The 10,169-nt window shown below is 42.3% G+C and overlaps 1 protein-coding gene across 5 annotated transcripts in view; it reads left to right on the top strand.

Annotated features, from left to right (window-relative positions):
- Positions 1–1,216: 1,216 nt before the first annotated feature.
- ASXL2 (ASXL transcriptional regulator 2) overlaps positions 1,217–10,169 on the top strand; it is a 160,583-nt gene continuing 151,630 nt past the window's right edge. For 4 of the 5 annotated variants that reach the window (XM_017876858.1, XM_017876854.1, XM_017876856.1 and 1 more), the window contains exon 1: positions 1,218–1,619. The gene's annotated coding sequence lies outside the window, so the exon portion shown is untranslated. Of the gene's footprint in view, positions 1,620–10,169 lie in introns of all 5 variants that reach the window. The other variant, XM_017876855.1, reaches the window with a different exon arrangement.

Genomic DNA, 10,169 nt, shown 5'->3' with positions numbered 1-10,169 from the left:
TGTAATGGATAGGGCTATGAATTATCAAAGACATTTCAGAAAATATATCCATATCAATTGCTGAAATTGGCTGTTTGATCCATGACTGAAGGGAAATACAAGGAAGTATCTAGATACTCCTAGATGGCCTCTCAAACTCCCCCCCCTTTTTTTTTTTGGCACAACAGATCCTTTTGAAAATAGAGGAAAAGTTATGAATCCTCTTCTCAAAAAATTCACATATAACACACAAAATATAGTTCATAATTTGAGGGAGTCCATGAACTTCTGAAATGCATCCACAAACTTTAAGCAGTGCTCTCATCTGTCTTTCCTCCCAAGAGGCAATCCAATCCTCAGTCCTATTTCACACTATAGTAAATTTACTAGATTGTTTGGAAGCAGCTTCTGGAAGCAGGTGGATTGGTGAGATCAGCAGGTATTACCACATGCTTCTTACTTTGCAAAGTATCAAGGCATAGATGATGTAAGAGAAGATGCCACATTCTGGATCTTTCAGAAGGCTGTTATGGATACTACAAATAATGGTCTCTGACCACAGAAATGTCTGAATCATTCAGCAAATATTTACTGGGCGCCTGATATGTACAGGCACTATGCTAGGAACTGAGCTCACCGAAATAAAGAAGACACCATTTCTGTCATTGATGAGTAGCTTCACATGTAAAAGTGTGGATGCAGTTACCAGGGACCTTAAAAACAGTCACCTAAGTTTGAGGCTTTCTGGGGAGATGGAAAGGGCTCTGAGCTGGCAATTTGATATTTGGTGTCTCTACATCCCAGACTTGTGAGTTTGGCAAGTCACTCAATCTCAGTTGCTTCGCCTATCGAATGGGGTTAATAGGTAGATAAGAATTGTTGCCTATCTTCAAAAAGATAACCTTTGTAAAAATGCAAATAAATAAGAAAACACAAACGCAGGGCTTATCTAAAGTGATAGTTGGCAGAGTCACCCACTGACGTAAGAGGTCAGCTCCCCGGGTCTATACAGCCCATGCAGCGCCTCGCACGAGGCGGGATCAGCTCAATAAGCTTTCCCGGATGGAACAAGTTCCGCTTCCGCAGGCAGATACTCGCTGTAGGTGTGAGCGCGGAGCGTCAGACGCCAGCTACTGCCGGGGCCTCCCTCGCGCGCATGCTCCTGCGGAGAGGCGGAGACCGGAAGGGTGGGGGCGTGGCGAGGTACCGCAGACCGCCGGCTCGCTCGCTCAGCTGCCGGGCTTGGGAGGCGGGGGCGCGCCCGCGCTCGTTCGCGCGGCCGGCTGCGTACAGTAGTGACGGCCGCGCGGGAGCGGTCACATGACCGTAGCGGCAGCCTGTACAGTAAGAACCCAATATGGCAGCGGCGGTAGCAGTGGCAACGGCAGCAGGAGGACCGGCCGCCCCATAGACCCCCCCGCGCACCACCCCCGCCGCTTCCTCTGCTTGGGTGCCCCCCCGGCCTGACTTCCCTTTTCTCCCACCTTTCCCGGCACCGCGGGAAAAGCAGCGCAGGGCAGAGCAGGCAGGGAGGGCGGCCGGAGCCCGGACACGGGAACCTCCCAGTCAGTTCAAGACCCGACATGAGGGAAAAGGGACGTAGGAAGAAGGGCAGGACCTGGGCGGAGGCCGCCAAGACGGTAAGGGGGAGGGAGCGAAGGGGAAGGCCGGGAGGATTTCGTTCCCTTGTCGTCCGCCAGTCGCAGGGGAAGGGAGGTCACTGGCCCAGCGACCCGGCTGAGGGGGCACAAAACCGCGCGGAGAGGGCGGCGGTTAGTGTTGGGGTTGCGATCCCTGTGGGAATGGAGGCGCCCGGCGGAACGTGATAGCCGCGGGGCCGTGGCTTCTCTCGGCGTCTGCGGCGAGTCCTCAGTGTTTTAAGGCTGTCTCTTGGGGTCACGTCGCTATCACCTCTGCTCTGTGGTAGCCCCCGCCCCGTCACGGGGAAGTCTGTGGTGCTTGCACGGTAACCGGTTCTTCTCCCTTGTGCGGCTGGAGAGCCCCCATTGGATGCAGATAGAAGGCTTGTGCGTGCATCCAGCCCCGGAAAGGAGAGGGGAGCGCTGGAGCTGGATAGAATTTACCCGTTACAGTGGACATGCTTTTGACCCTGGGCCCCCTGCTTGTCTGGCTCCCGGAGCAGACGTGAGATCACGAGGCTTTTGTTTTTGTTTGGTGTTGGAGCCGAAAGTGCAGGAGGTGTTTAGAAACGAAGTAACAGGTGGGACTTGTAGAATTTTTTTTTTCCTGTTTCCGTAGAGACCTACTCCGAACAAGGCAGCAATGCATGGTGGGACGTGTAGTTTACCCGGCCTTCACTTTTCCCTAGCCAAAGTGATGGTGGCCTAATGAAGTTGTAATTAGTGGGTAAAACAATTTTTCCCCCTAATTCTGTTATGACGAAATTTAGAGGTAGGTTTTAAAAAGTGGACTATTGAGGATTAGTGAGAACTTTTACCATATTTTAAGAAGAAAAATTTAAAAGCAAGTTGTATGCAGAAATGAAATGGTAGGAGATAGTGAAGTTCTTTCCATCGTTGAGGATGCAGCAGAAAAGTAATAGGGCATTAAACAGCATTTTAATAGTGGAAAGTGAGAGGTGTTCACCCTTTTAATGGTGAATCATGTCAATAATACTTCGACAACATAGCCCTTCTTAGTGAACCCTTATGTCATATGGTTTATTTTTTAATGAGTTTTTTTAATATGAAAGTAATGTTCACTGTAGGGAAATTTGGAAAATTATAAAAGAAAATTTTTTAAAATCACATTTATTTCACCCCTCGTCTGTATCTGCTAACATTTGGTATATTACCATCTAGTCTCTTTTATTTATTTCCTCAAATCTAGGTCATACTGTTTATTCAGTCTTGTGCATTTGTTTGTAAACTTTGTGCATTTGTTTTGTAAACTTTATGCATTAGGAGGTTGATGAGTCTTCAATTTTTATTTCTCTTAGTTGGAAATGTAAAAAAGTTAAGAAATAATAGCACATTTTACTTTCTGGGTGTTTTCACTTACAGTGTATCTTGGTATATCTTCCTGTGCTAGAAGTTTCTCTCTAAAAGATAAGACTCCTATACTTTTTTTGATGGTGTAGAGGTTGCTTCCCCACAGAGGACTATTTTACTCTCTATTTGGTGGATACCTCAAGACTTCTTTCTGTTAATAAAAGAAGCAGATGAATTTTAATTATAGGTAAGCAGACATAGACCCTAATTTATGCTAATTAATTTTAAGTTCCTGGGATCTTAAAAAATTTTTTTTTAATTAAAAATATTTTGTAGAGACAGGGTCTTGCTATGTTGCCCAGGCTAGGCTAGTCTTGAACTCCTGGGCTCAAGCAGTCCGCCTGCCTTGGCCTCTCAGAGCACTAATATTAGAGAAGTTTCTAGACTCTTAAGGAGTGTTTTTTGCATTATGATTCCTTTGATAAAATAGTCATTGGGAGATTGTGACAAATAGGAAAAATCAGTTTGCAACTACTTAGCTTTTCCTATGTTAGTATATTTGCTCATTTCATGCCCTAGCTAGCTATGTGAAAAATAGTATTTAAAAGATGGAAAGACTACTTTGATTAGTAGAGTTCCTGAGGGGACCAGTATATTAGTAGCTTGGTATTTTTCTTTGATTCTGGCAAATACATAAAGCCCCAGTCTCAGTGAAAATGTGTTTTAGAAAGAGAATGATGACACTAAAGTTTTTCTTTTTCTAGTAGCCAAAATCTAGAAAACGTTCTTAGTTTCGGAGGGTTATTTTATTACCTATAAGTGAGGGGATTAAACTAAATCTCGGTGTTCAAAATATTTATGTTTTTAGGATAAATAGATGAAAATAAAAGAAGGACTGGGCAAAGGTACATTTGTAATATTTCAGACTGCAGAATAATGAAATCAGAAAATTAGTGAGTTGACAAATGAAAGTAACTTTGACCTAAATAAGAATGCTAGTATTTAGATCCAAAGGAATAGGAAAAGAGATTTTAAGGCTTAAACTTACTTCTTACGCATTAGGATGTCAAGTGTTTGAGGAACAGTTTCATCAAGGAAGCAAGGGTCTGTTTCTTATTTCATGTGTTTTTGGTACCTCCATTGTAGAGCTATCATGTTTTAGAGAGTACTATTAAAATAGGGTTGTTCTCCTGACCAATAATATAGCAATAGATATATTCAACACATTAAATGTTGGTATGTGATACTGGGATGATACGGGGTGTGTGTATATATGTGGGAGTGCTACATGGTTTGATGTAAGGTTACTATAAACTAAACAAAATAGTAAGATTCATAAATAATAATAATTATTATAATTTTATTTATTTATTTAGAATGGGTTTTGCCATGTTGCCCAGGCTGGAGTGCAATGGCTTCACAGGTATGATTGTGGTGCGCTAAAGCCTTGAACTTCTGGGCTCAAGTGATCATCCTGCCCTAGCTTCCCAAGTAGCTGGGACTATAGGCATGTGCCACTGTGCCTGGCTTCATAATTATTATATAATAGTAGATTATGCCAAAAGGCTGATAAAATGAACTTGAATGTATACACTGGGTCCAGTAACTAAGGACACCAGGGAAAGGTGATGGAGCTGCGATTCAGCTGATCTTGAATGCGCATTCACTACACTGGACTGCCTCCCTGTTGATCTTAAATTTGTCTTATTTAAATATGCTAGTGATAAAAAGCATTCTAGTATTTAGTTAGCAGTTTCACATGTTTTACTTTTTTTTTTTTTTTTTTTTTTGAGACAGGATCTTGCTCTGTCGCCCAAGCTGGAGTGCACTGCCACGATGGTGGCTCATGGCAACCTCAACCAACCCCTCAAGCGATCCTCCTGCCTCAGCCTCCTTAGTAGCTGGGACTACAGGCGTGCGCCACCACTCCCAGCTGATTAAATTTTTTTTTTTTTTTCCCGTAGAGACAGAGTCTCCCTATGTTGCTCAGGCTGATCTCAATCTCCTGGGCTCAAGTGATCCTCCTGCCTCAGCGTGCCAAAGTGCTAATATTATAGGTGTGGTCCCCCATACTCAGCTGCATGTTTTAAATTTTAAGGGCAGTAGTGATGGTGGTAATGAATTATTTAAGTGAGAGATAAATAGTGTAGTGTTTAGTACAATTTAAATTGAAAAACTTGTAGCTAACCAGGGATATTGAGAACCATTACATTGACTTTATTTTATTTTTTGAGCCAGGGTCTCACTTTGTCACCAAGGCTAAAGTGCAGTCTTGTGATCAGGGCTCACTGCAACTTCCATGTCCTGGGCTCAAGGGCTTCTCCCTCCTTAACCTATGGAGTAGCTAAGTACCACACACATGTGCCACCATGCCCAGCTAATTTTTTTTGTGTGTGTGAGACGGGGTCTCACTTGGTTGCCTAGGCTGGAATGCAGTGGTGTGATCTTGGCTCCCTGCAACTTCTGACTGCTGGGCCCAAGCAGTCCTCCTGGCTCAGCTTCCCAAGCAGCTGGGACTACAGGCATGCGCTGCCATGCCTGGCTGATTTTATTTTTTGTAGAGATGGGGTTTCGCCGTGTTGCCCAGGCTGGTCTCAAACACCTGGACTCAAGTGATCTGCCCACCTCGGCCTCCCTGTGTGATGGGATTACAGGTGTGAGCCACTGCGCCGGGACCACAGCTAAGTTTAAAAATTTTTTTTGTAGAGACAGGATCTCGCCAAGTTTCCCAGGCTGGTCTTGAACTCCTGGACTCAAGTGAGCTGCCTGCCTTGGCCTCCGAAAGTGTTAGGATTACAGATGTGGGCCACTGCACCCTGCGTGCATTGACTTTAGAGCTATGTTCAAAATTAGGCTCATTAAAAAGAAAGATGAACCATGTAAATATTTGATGACATCCTGAGGATTTTAGCAGTTTTTGCAAAGCAGAACTTTGAAAATAGCAGTCTTATTGATCTTGTTTGCTTTTTGACTTTTCCCTCCTTACCCGTGGGTAGGGAAGCATTAAAAGGCAAAAGAGTCCCAAAAGGACAAATGTGTGTGTGATTGTAGGTGGAAGGGATAGAGAGGCAGACTTTAGAGATTATACACTTAAGGACATTGGGTGGTTTTTTTTGGGAGGAAAATGATAAAAAAAATATGAGAACCAAGGTGTGGGTGTTAGAGATGAGGAACATAACCTGTAGTGTAGATCTTTGGGATGTAATTTGTAGACTGAAGGAAAAAAAATTTTTTTTTTTTGGGCTTAATTTTTTTTTATACTTTAAAGTTTCTAGGGTAATGTGCCAAATTGCAGGTTTTTTACTATGTAATTACATGTGGCCCATGTTGGTGTGCTGCCACCATTACTTGTCCATTTTACATTAGGTATATCTACTAATGCTATCCCCTCCACCACTCCACATAGGACCCGGTATTGTGATTGATCCCCTTCCTGTGTACAAGTTGACTCATTGTTCAGGTTCTACCTATGAGTGAACCATGCGGTATTTGGTTTTCTGTTCTTGCGATGAGTTTGCTGAATGGATGGTTTCCAGCTAACTGTCCCTACAAAGGGACAGGAACTCTCTTTTTTTATGGCTGCATAGTATTTTTTTTTAAAAAAATATATAGACTTCATTCATTAGTTAATTATTATTTTGAATGTATACAAGATTTTGGTTTTTGTCACTTACAACTTTTGTCACTGCTAAAATCCTCAGGGTGTCATCAAATATTTAGATGATTCATCTTTATTTAACTTTAGAAAATAAGATGGAAGATAGAAAATTTCTGTTAAAGATAGGCTAATTACTTTGATGTAGGAAGTGTAGAAAATGGAAATATTATTTTTTGAGAGACTGGCACTCTAGCGCCGTGGTGCAATCTCGGCTGACTGCAAGCGTCCCCTCCTGGGTTCAAGCGATTCTCCCGCCTCATCCTTCCTAGTAGTTGAGATTACTGTGCCTGGCCAATTTTTATAATACGAATTATAGAAAGTAAAACCGGGCAGAATCTTGGCTCATTGATTACATAAACATTAGTGAGAAAGCATTGGCATGGGCTAAAAATAGAGAAACTGCGACAGTTAAGCTATGAGGATGGAAAGGAATAAGAATAATGGAACGGACTTTGGGGACTCTGGGCGGGGAAAAAGGGTGGGAGGGTGACGAGGGATAAAAGACTACACATTGGGTACAGTGTACACCTCTCGGGTGATGGGTGCACCAAGATCTCAGAAATCACCACTAAAGAACTTATCTATGTAGCCAAACACTACCACAAACCATTGGGGAAAAAAACAAAAAAAGAACTTACAACCCTCCAAGAGCCAATAGACTTTTGGGAAAAAAAAATTCTCCTGAGAAACCATCTGGGCTCAGTGCTTTTTGGTGAGCTAATTCCTTAATAATTTTGTCTGTTTATTCTGTGGAACTTAGTTTGCTTAAGCATCCTCTCTACTAGGGTCAATTTTAGTAAACTGTATTTTCATGAAGTTATCCATATAATAGAGATTCTCAAATTTAATTGCCTAAAGCTGTGGAAAATAATCTCTTATAATTTAAAATTTTTCTTCTCTATAGTTATTTCTCCCTTATCAATGCTTACTTTGTATATTTGTATTACTATCTTTTCTTCTTTATTAATTTTGCTAGTGATTTCTCTATTTTGTGGGTGCTTTTGTTTTCCCCCAAATAAATGGATTTTGTTTATGAATTGTTTTTCTGTTCTCTGATCTTATTAGTTTTCACTTATACCTTTACAATTTTACTCTTAGGCTTTGTTTTGGTGTCCTTTGTTATCTTTCTTGCTATTTGAGTTGGGAATTTATTTAAGTTTTAATTTTTTTTTTTCCTTGAGACACGGTCTTGCTCTGTTGCCCAGACTGGAGTGCAGTGGTGGGATCGCAGCTCACTGCAGCTTCCGCCTCCCAGGCTCAAGGGATCCTCTTGCCTCAGCCTCCCAAGTAGCTGGGACCACAAGCAGACGCTACCATGCCTGGCTAATTTTTGTATTTTTTGTAGAGATGGGGTTTTGCCATGCTGCCGAGCCTAGACTCAAATTCTTGGGCTCTCGCAGTGGACCCAAAGTGTTGGGATTACAGGCGTGAGCCACTGTGCCCTGCTAATTTTTAATTTATGTAGCTCTTTGGTCTTGTGAATTTTCCTCTGATCTCTGCTTTACATTTATCCCATAGATCTGTTATGCAAAATTTTCACTCATTGTTTTTCTGTAATTTATTTCAGAATGCATAATTTTCTTTCTTTTTTTTTTTTGAGACGGAGTCTCCCTCTGTCGCCCGGGCTGGAGTGCAGTGGCCGGATCTCAGCTCACTGCAAGCTCTGCCTCCCGGGTTTACGCCATTCTCCTGCCTCAGCCTCGTGAGTAACTGAGACTACAGGCGCCCGCCTCGACGCCTGGCTAGTTTTTTGTATTTTTTAGTAGAGACGGGGTTTCACCATGTTCGCCAGGATGGTCTCGATCTCCTGACCTCGTGATCCGCCCGTCTCGGCCTCCCAAAGTGCTGGGATTATAGGCTTGAGCCACCGCGCCCGGCCTTGAATGCATAATTTTCAAAACAACTGTGTGTTTACATTCATGAAATTACTTTCTGCAAGTCTATTATTAGTAGTAGGTGACTTGATGTAACACTTTTTGCTTGATTGATCTTCCTTCTTGCCATATTATTTAAAGTTCTCCTGCATAATTTTGTGTTAATTTCAAATTAGCTGGGTATGGGTGGCGCATGCCTGTAATCTCAGCTACTCAGGAGGCTGAGGCAGGAGAATCACTTGAACCCGGGAGGTGGAGGTTGCTGTGAGCTGAGATCGTGCCATTGCACTCCAGGCTGGGCAACAACAGCGAAACTCCATCTCAAAAACCAAAATAAATAAAATTTTGTGTTAACTTCATAATTTCTTCTGTCCTGTTTTTATTCCTCTATCCTGAAAGCCCACAAACCTCCTAGTTTGTTGAAGGCGGGGGGGAATAAGAATCTTTTTTGAACACTTAAATTAAAAATTTCTATGAAAGGTGGTGCTGCTGCTGCTACTCCTGCATCTCTTGTAGAATTCTGAAAGGCGTTGAGAAAATAACCTCAGGTTTGCAAAAGTCCTTTCTGCTTCCCCATCCACAGATTCTATCTACTCTTGAGAGGCTGGACAATTTTGCTGTGGGACTTTCTTCCCCCCCCTCTACAAAAGCTGTCTGGAAGGAGGCCAGTGTGTGAAGATATAACTAAACTTGCTATCTTTGTCCTGTTTACAAAAAAACTCTGAATACCCCTCTACTTCTGTATTCTTTCTTTTTACATCTCATAGAAGCCATCTTCATAGTTTATGGTATTTTATAATTTAGTATTTTTAGTACAGTGTGGATTATTATGTTTTTACTGTTGTTAAAAGGTTGTTGAATGAACTAAATTTTAGAACTCTCAATATGATTTAAAAACTGTTATTTGCTTTAAATTTATTTCCTCTTCAAGTTATATAGGCTCATTATTTTTTTAAAAAAACAAGTGTGTAAAGAGTTAATTCTAGATGAGTCAGTATACTGAAAACGGGAATTAAGTGAAAGTCTGCATACTGAAATATTGAAAATATTTACTTACCATACTGAAATTAACTCTGGTTGATAGTTACATATGACTTTCTGGATTTTTTTTTTTAACCTCATGTATACAAACAGGTATACCTTTATTTTACGTGAAATTCTATAACTTTATGAATATCATGGATATCTTTTCATGTCATTACTTGTATATTTAATATCTGCCTTATTCTTTTTTTTTTTTTTCTTTTTTGAGGTGGAGTCTTGCTTTGTCACCCAGGCTGGAGTGCAGTGGCATTCAGTCACAGCTCACTGAAGCCTTGACCTCCTGGGCTCAAACGGTCCTCCTACCTCAGCTTCCTGAGTAGCCAGGACGACAGGGGTGTGCCACCAGACCAGGGTAATTTTTTTTTTTTTTTTTTTTTGAGACAGAGTCTCGCTCTGTTGCCCAGGCTGGAGTGCAGTGGTGCAGTCTCGGCTCACTGCAAGCTCCGCCACCCGGGTTCACGCCATTCTCCTGCCTCAGCCTCCAGAGTAGCTGGGACTACAGTTGCCCGCCACCACGCCTGGCTAATTTTTTTGTACTTTTTAGTAGAGATGGGGTTTCACCATGTTAGCCAGGATAGTCTCGATCTCCTGACCTTGTGATCCGCCCACCTTGGCCTCCCAGAGTGCTGGGATTACAGGTGTGAGCCACCCCGCCCGCCAATT

This window comes from Rhinopithecus bieti, unplaced genomic scaffold, assembly GCF_001698545.2.
Source record: "Rhinopithecus bieti isolate Rb0 unplaced genomic scaffold, ASM169854v2 scaffold_7681, whole genome shotgun sequence".
NCBI lineage: Eukaryota > Metazoa > Chordata > Mammalia > Primates > Cercopithecidae > Rhinopithecus > Rhinopithecus bieti.
This window is presented reverse-complemented; position numbering and strand designations above follow the sequence as displayed.